Below are 7,500 nucleotides of genomic sequence, written 5' to 3'. Positions count from 1 at the left end.
GGAAAACTCCCTGAGTTAAGCCTAAAGAAATATGCACCACCAGTGGAGAGCAATGCTAATGTTTAACTAGCTGAAATAGCTGTTTGCTTAGTGGAGAATGTGAGGTATCTGACAGAAGGGACATCTCTCTTATTAGTAATCAAATAGGGCTGACCAGTTGTTGCCATCACTCTGGGATTGTGTCAGGCAATTGAGAACAGGTTCACCACTTTATAGAACTCGAAGTACAAAAAAATCAATATAATTATATTTGTCTTTAGTGGTTTAGCTATGGAAATCATATAGCACTGGATTGTTGCCTTGCGAGCTGGATTTATTTCTGCTTTATTGGCTAAAAAATATTTGGAAGTAGAGGAATCTTGGCGGCATAGTAAATGCAAGACAGCGTGTTACAATTTTTATTATTGGATTATGGGCATGCTCATTGTTCGGAGTTTTCGAGATATGTGTGACTTTTGCAGATGTAAATGGTGAATTGCATTAAAGTGTGACTACACCAGAAAGCGATGAAAATTAACGGGGAATGAAAATTAGAATAATATTTTGCTATTAAGTGCTCGGTCGGACTTTAATTTAGAGCTATGGTCAGAGTGATCATTTTGTGCCTACTGCATGTATGCTGAAAAATGCACAAGTAGTTTATGTTTATAGTCCGTACGCAGAATGAAGCACAGCACACATAACATTTTTCAATGATTAGGGATTATAATGATGTATACATAATAACGTCCTGGAGTCACTGTGAGATAATTCATATCAGTTCTGTGAGGGGTGGGCCTGGCAAAATTGAAACAAGCACTACGATGTCAGTGCTTTCATACCTTCCCCAAACTATCGGAAGTATGTCATAATTTGATATTCCAGAAGCATGAGAAGGTATAAAAAATCAGAAAACATTTGGTTAATGGGTTTATCATGTTTATTTGAATAAGGAAGATTGAAACTCCATTTATGCCTAGCATAAATGCTTTAGAGATCTTAATTATTGATGAAAAATCTGCTGTGCTTCTAAATTCAAAGATATGACAATTTTATAGGAATTTTAATCACCTTCCACATTAGGAATTTTCAAGATTTGGTTTTTATGAGGCTGGCATGTGTTTTAGCCTCTCTGAAGAGAGTTGTCACTTATCATGTCAAAATACTAGGAGAATTTGGTTGCATGCTGCATACGGCTCAGCAAGGAGGTTGGTATGACACCCTTCCTCTCAAGATGTGTTTTTGAAAAACTAGTGAGTGTAACGAGCAAATACGAGCAAATTGCAGCAAATGTAGGAGGAAAGCACGGACGTGGAAAAGCTCGATAAGAGCAACAGTGCTCTGAAACAACTGACATGTATTTTAAATCCCCGGTATTTATGCTTGCTCGACCTGTGTGTTAACAGTTTGTTACCTAAATTTGTTGTCGGTGTTGAATTTCGGTTTGTGTTTCCTCTTGAGCATCACAGAACAACATTTCCCCATCAAATTTGTGGGTCAATTTACAGTTTCCCATAAGAAGTGTTACCGCTTGGTTAGTTGGCTTAAAAAAAGAATTATATACAATATGCTTCACTAGATCCTTTTGTCCTTTGGATACATTTAGCAGCTTTTGACCAGATAAGGCATATTTGTCCTCAGGATACAAACCAATAATTCAATCCTGAATTGAGATCTATGGCCACCCATTTGTTCCAGCCCACACTAGGAGTCTCTGTGATAGTCTGAATTGTTTATCGCACTGGGGGTGGCGGGGTGGGGGGTGGGGTGAGGGAAAAAAATCCCCCTTATGCACCTCAGGAACAGTAATTTCTTAGCAATTAAGGTGTTTTAAATAAACTTATGTAATTATACGTTTGCATCCTGCAGTGGGCAAAACAAAACCAGAGGCCTTGGAAGCAGTTTTCTGTGTTGCATGCCTCTGTGACCTTTTAATTCACTGAGAATTTTTATTTACGTCGAGTCGATGTTTCTCACGAAGCATGGCTGAGTGTATACACTTTTATTGCTGTATACATTTAAGTATCTTCTGGCATATCGGGGCTATTCATACAGCACAGTAACTCACGTATTAAAGAACAAACCCATCATAAATTGCAGTGCAGTCAGTAAAAAGATGCCACAGAAGAAGTGTCCCTGGGAAATTAGATTGACCCAAAGAAAAGCAAATAAAAGAAAGGAAAAGGCCCATATTTTCTTTGCGGTGTTGCTGAAAAGGACGGGAGTATCATTTTCATAGTGGAATAATGTTTTCTGGGAAAACACAAAAGCAGATGTTCCTCATTAGGAACACCCATTGTCTACATATCACAACTATGAACAGATAAATCTCTCCTATTTCACCCATACATTCCAAGGGCTGTAAATGATTACAGGATGCCGCTGTAACTGCTAAACCAAAACCACACTCTGTGCTAAAATAATTCCTTGGTGCCACCATCATATATTTCATGAGAAGGTATGGAAATTCCTGCTAAGACTCATCCTCTCGACTTTCTTTTTCCTTCTTGGGCTTGAACGTACCCAAAGGCTGGGTGTCCAACTGTTGAGGCCGGGAGGGAGCGATGGCGGGGTGGCCGGGGTGGCCAGCTTACTTCCCTACCAGGACGCGAAGCGGCGGCTCGCTGGCGGAGCGGTGGCAGGGCTGGATGTGCTCGCAGTGCATCACCGATCGCGTGCTCTGCAGCGGGTTTCCAGATGGTACCATCACAGTCCTACTGCTAGTTGGCATCTCCGTGGGTAGTAAATACCCCCCTCCCCAATAAATCTGGCATTATTCTATAGAGTTTAGAAGACTTATCATTCCAAGTGTGTCCTACTTTCCTGTATGGAAGCCAGACATCTGTTTATCCCATTTCTTTCATACGGAGTTTGGAATAGCTTTAGTTTGGGGGAATAAAAAGTTTTGTCATATTTAACAGCTGTTACAAAATTTCAATCCCGTAGGCTCTTAAAATACTTTTCGACTGACCTCAGATTTTGTAGATAATTGACATTGCTGGTAGCCACCCCCCTTAACCTTTCCCTGGCTGTAATTTCAGATTATTTTCCCTAAACGAGTTGACTGTTCACGCTGGGTTTCGGGGGTTTTTTTTCCTTCTTTTTTCCTTCTTTTTTTTTCTTTTTTTTTGTCTTCACGCCGGCTTGACGGTGCAGCGCTTTAATTCCTTCCTGCTCCAAGTTTACACCTTCGGCGGGGTTGCGACGCGGCGGCTGGAGGGCGATGGGGTTTTTTCGTCAGCAGCGCTTCTTTTCACTTCCCGTCACAAAGGTGAGAGCCGCTGACCTTTGCTGGCAGTCCCGGCCGCTGAATTATTCATGTGATTGACTTTTTGTCAGTGCACACAGTTGTGCTCTGGGACATTTTATTCATTTACCTCATTTAAAGCGCCTTTCTGCACCTGTTCAAGTATTAATATCATGTAATTTGGGCCTAATGCCGATTTTGCTGAACACTCATTATATTTTTTATTAGCTATATTTCCAAACGATTATGTATGATTATTACCAAGCCTTACAAACAGCAATGGGTTATTCCCTAGACCTTTACATCTTCTTGTCAGGTTGTTTTCAGAAGCAAGGAGGATAAACATTTGACCAGTCCCAATGTTTTTATTCCTACTCCATATCCAACCAGAGAACTTAAAGCTTTTTCCCTTATGGCTTTGCGAAAGCATGATTAAATCCAACTCTGCAGAAGCTGTACAAATGCCAGCATTTATAAGGTCAACGCTTTTGTTAAAAATGCTATGTAAATGAGGATCTGCAAAAAGGGACATTAAATAAAATTAAATTCATTGTCTTCTTTAATGTCATTTACATTTTGGCTAAGCCCTGGCCTGTCAAGGAGGATTTTTTAAATAATTTTAATTACACATCATTTAGGGATCCAAGGTTTTCTATTCAGTAGCATTTGGATAACCTGCAAAATGGTGACTGTTTATTAACTTCTTAAATGACAACTTGTCATTTCATCTGCATAGTGCAATGAGAACAGATCAGTTTGGTGTCATTTTTAAAAAAAAATCTTATTTTTCTTTAAGATGTGCGCCCAACTACTGGAAGAATAGACCTTAAAATAACTCAGCTGCTCTTTTGCTTTCATTGCCCTATTGGTGCTACCGAGTTCAGAGTATATTACAAAATTGTGACTTTCCTGGGTAACTGGTTCTTTGAAGAATTTCTATCAGAAACCCGGCATTGATTTTATTTTTTTTGTGAATTTTTTTTTTTCTTTTTCCTTAAGAATGTGGTATATTGTGGATTAACGGGTGTAGCTGCGAGAGATACATCTGCAGGCAGGTGTAGGCAGATTGGCTTTGGAAGTGCACAGGTATGAACACCTCTCTCCCAGTAAAAAGCAAACACCAGTACCAATGCTGGGGAAGGAGAGGACACAGTACAGGGTGCATGTTGTTTTTTCAAATACATGTATGCACAGAAAAGAAAATGGCAAATCAAAGTAATCTGTGTAATTCAGCCACACTGAGATCACTGACACCCCAGAAACAGGACTTTGCACATGCTTCCTTCTCTCTGCTTCTTTCTTTTCCTTAAGTCATCTAAGTCACAGCATTTACATTGTTCCCTCTTAATCCCTACTCTTAATTAGTGCACAACCCACAGCTAATGAAACTGTGGCAATACCTGGGTTGCTAGCGGAGGAATGCGCTCACGTATGGCTTTGAGACCATTGTTCTCAAGTAAATCCCAAATGTGCTAGATGAGACTCCTGCACTTCCTCACCCCCCACCCCCCCCACCCCCACCCCCCCCGCCCCATATAATACTCGATTATTTGTCTGAAGCCCAAAGCATTGCATGGCTATGGTAGGAGGGAATAATAAAATTGCGTGCTTTTGTGAGAAAGGAAAAGAGGGGGAAGGGATTTAAGCAAAGCTGTCAAAAACTATACTCCAGGAGGTACCCTGATACAAACCATCCTGGGCTTCTGTTGCAGCCTTATCAGGTGAAAAGCAAAGATACTGCCAGAGCCTGTAATTTTGTTAGGATGCCTTTGATGAATTGGATTAGGTTATGGAAAAATATTTCAAACTCAGAGTTCTGGTACGTGAGCTTCCAGGAAGTAAATAATTACTCTCAGACAGCAGATAATTAAAAAAAACAACCTGTGAAACACAAAGTGGTAGAAATGGGTTTAATAAGGCTCCTTTTTTAACGCAGAGATATTTTGGGGGGCCGGGGGTAGGAGTAGCAGTGTTGGGTTACTCGTAGGGCCGGGGGAGTGCTTTGCAGGGCTGGAGGAGGTGGAAATTCCAGGCTGGGAGGATGGAAATTGTCACCGGGGATGCCAGGGGGTGATTGACACGCAGGGAGAGGGGAAGGGGACGCGGGAGCTCAACCTGCGCTTGGCAGCCCTGCCGCAGCTCGCGGCTCGCACTCCAGGAAAATGAAACCCATTCACTCGGGTCAAGCTGCCAGCGGACAAGCTCCTCTTGTTTGTTTATCTTAACAGCAAATCTTGCAAAAATGTTTGTGGTCAAAACTGTATATAATACAACGTTATACTGGCATTATTAATACCCTATTAAATAAAGATGTAACTGCGCTTTAGAAAAAAATCTGAAGCTGGGGAATTTTACAGGCTGAGGGGTACTCTGGATTTTATGAGATTCAGTGATTTGACTTTTCTGTTAACTGTTTTGGTTCATTAACATTTTAAGCTGAAGCAAACTCGCTGGTTCCTTGGTATCTTAGCTCAGTTGAAACAGAATGGGGCTGGCTCAGTTTTAGGTTTTATTTTGTTATTGAACAAACTCTCCTTATTTCTCAAAGATGGAAAAAATCCAGAGTGCAAATACCATTTGTTAGGTAGAAAGGGAAGGTATTTGTTCCACAAGGTTTGGAGATTCTGGTATGTTGAGGCTGGAGGCAAATTAACAAAAAAAAAAAGGGGGGGAGGGGGAAATCTGTGATACTTTCAGCAAAAGTTTCACAGCCAGAAAATTATACAGAGGCCATCATCACATGGCGGCGGTGCCAGAAGTGCAGAGAGTAAACTGCAGCATCTGAACGCAGCGGTAAGGATAGTGTTGTGTTTTCCCAATAATTCACTAGGAAATGAGTTTAACATGTGTGGAAAGGAAGGGGCTTACATTTGTGTTGTTGTAAGACATGTAGCATAGGCCCAGCTAGCGGAAGGAGTCGGCTCCAGCTTGTCTCTCGTGAAAGACGAAACACGGTTACACATCTGGTGAGAAAGAGCAGTTCATTTGCCCAGACAGCTCGCTCCACGCTGCCGCTGAAAGGAGCTATTTTGACAGAAACAAAGCCATGGGGGCTGGGGCAAGCGATTAGCAGGATTCTGCTCGCTAAAAACTCCTTGGCCTTAATGATAAAGAAATAGTAGGAAAGGAAATAAAGAAACCTGGCCTAATCCTCCAGCAGTGCTTAAGGAGGCTTTTAGAAAGTAGGAACACAAACAACGACTTCCATGTAAAACTCCCACTGCACTTTGTACAAGTTTCTAAAAAAAAAATTAAAAAAAAATTAAAGAATACCAGAACAAAAATTAACCTGCAAGCTGCAGGAGTTATTAGAAAGCAAAGGTCCAGCCTGACTTTTGAGATAAATTCATTATACTGTGACATGTGCACTGGAAGTTAATTTGACAGTATGTAAGAACGTGGTGCTCTCATTTAAAAGGTGAACTCACTACCGAAAATCTTAAACAAATGCTTGGTTTGCTTCCGAGACCTGTGGCTGCGCAGAACATTCAGTTTAGTTATAAAGCAAACAACAAGACCTATCAAAAACCCCAATCTCAAAAAAAAAAAAAGAAGAAAATCACAATCCTCTAGTTTGAGTGAGGTTATTAATGCACAAAGGATAGATGTGAGTGCCCTTTCTTTGGAATAACAACCAATAAAATTGAATTGGTCTTGGTATTGTGTGGATTGTCAGGAATGCTCTTTACCAATCCAAATTTGATTAGGATTTCCTCTTTATGTTTGTGCAGTTCTTCTGCGGTTCGCGAGATGCTGGTGGGCAGCAAGCTTCCTTTAGCTAATCCAAACAGGGTTATTAAGCTATATACGTATCTATCGTGGGGAACTGAAAAGTGAACTTAAGCTGAGCTCTGTCCTGTTGGAAACAAATAACTGCTGAGAGTAGCTGGAGGTATAAAGAGGTAGATGGGGGGAGTGATTTCGCAGTTCTTGCCCAGCCCTCCACTCTTTCCTAGGGTGGGCGAGGGCTGGGTGTTTGACAACCACTGGACTTCACAGGGGCAGGGGAAAGTCAACGATAGGGAAATGTTCCAACGAAACTGGTTTTTTTTCCATTGGAGAGTGACTTTAGACCCGGGAAAATGTCCTGACTCGGGCATTGCCCGATCTCCGTGAAAAATGCCATAAATAGTTCTAGAGATTTTTGGGGCTATTTTCTATTTTCCCTACAATATTGAATAACTGCGGTTTTGTTATGGGGGTTTCCTGCTTCAAGTACTTCCAGAGGTCCATTGGCAATTTCACTTTCTTTGTTTTGTAGCTATCTCGAGTTT

The 7,500-nt window shown here is 41.2% G+C and overlaps 1 protein-coding gene across 2 annotated transcripts in view; it reads left to right on the top strand.

Moving 5' to 3' along the window:
- Positions 1 to 7,500, top strand: part of EBF3 (EBF transcription factor 3) — a 121,093-nt gene that overhangs the window by 8,007 nt on the left and 105,586 nt on the right. The gene's annotated exons all lie outside the window — the stretch shown is intronic.

Source organism: Falco biarmicus, chromosome 9, assembly GCF_023638135.1.
Source record: "Falco biarmicus isolate bFalBia1 chromosome 9, bFalBia1.pri, whole genome shotgun sequence".
Classification (NCBI taxonomy): Eukaryota; Metazoa; Chordata; class Aves; order Falconiformes; family Falconidae; genus Falco; species Falco biarmicus.
Note: the sequence above shows the minus strand (reverse complement) of the source record. Positions and strands in the feature narration are given on the sequence as shown.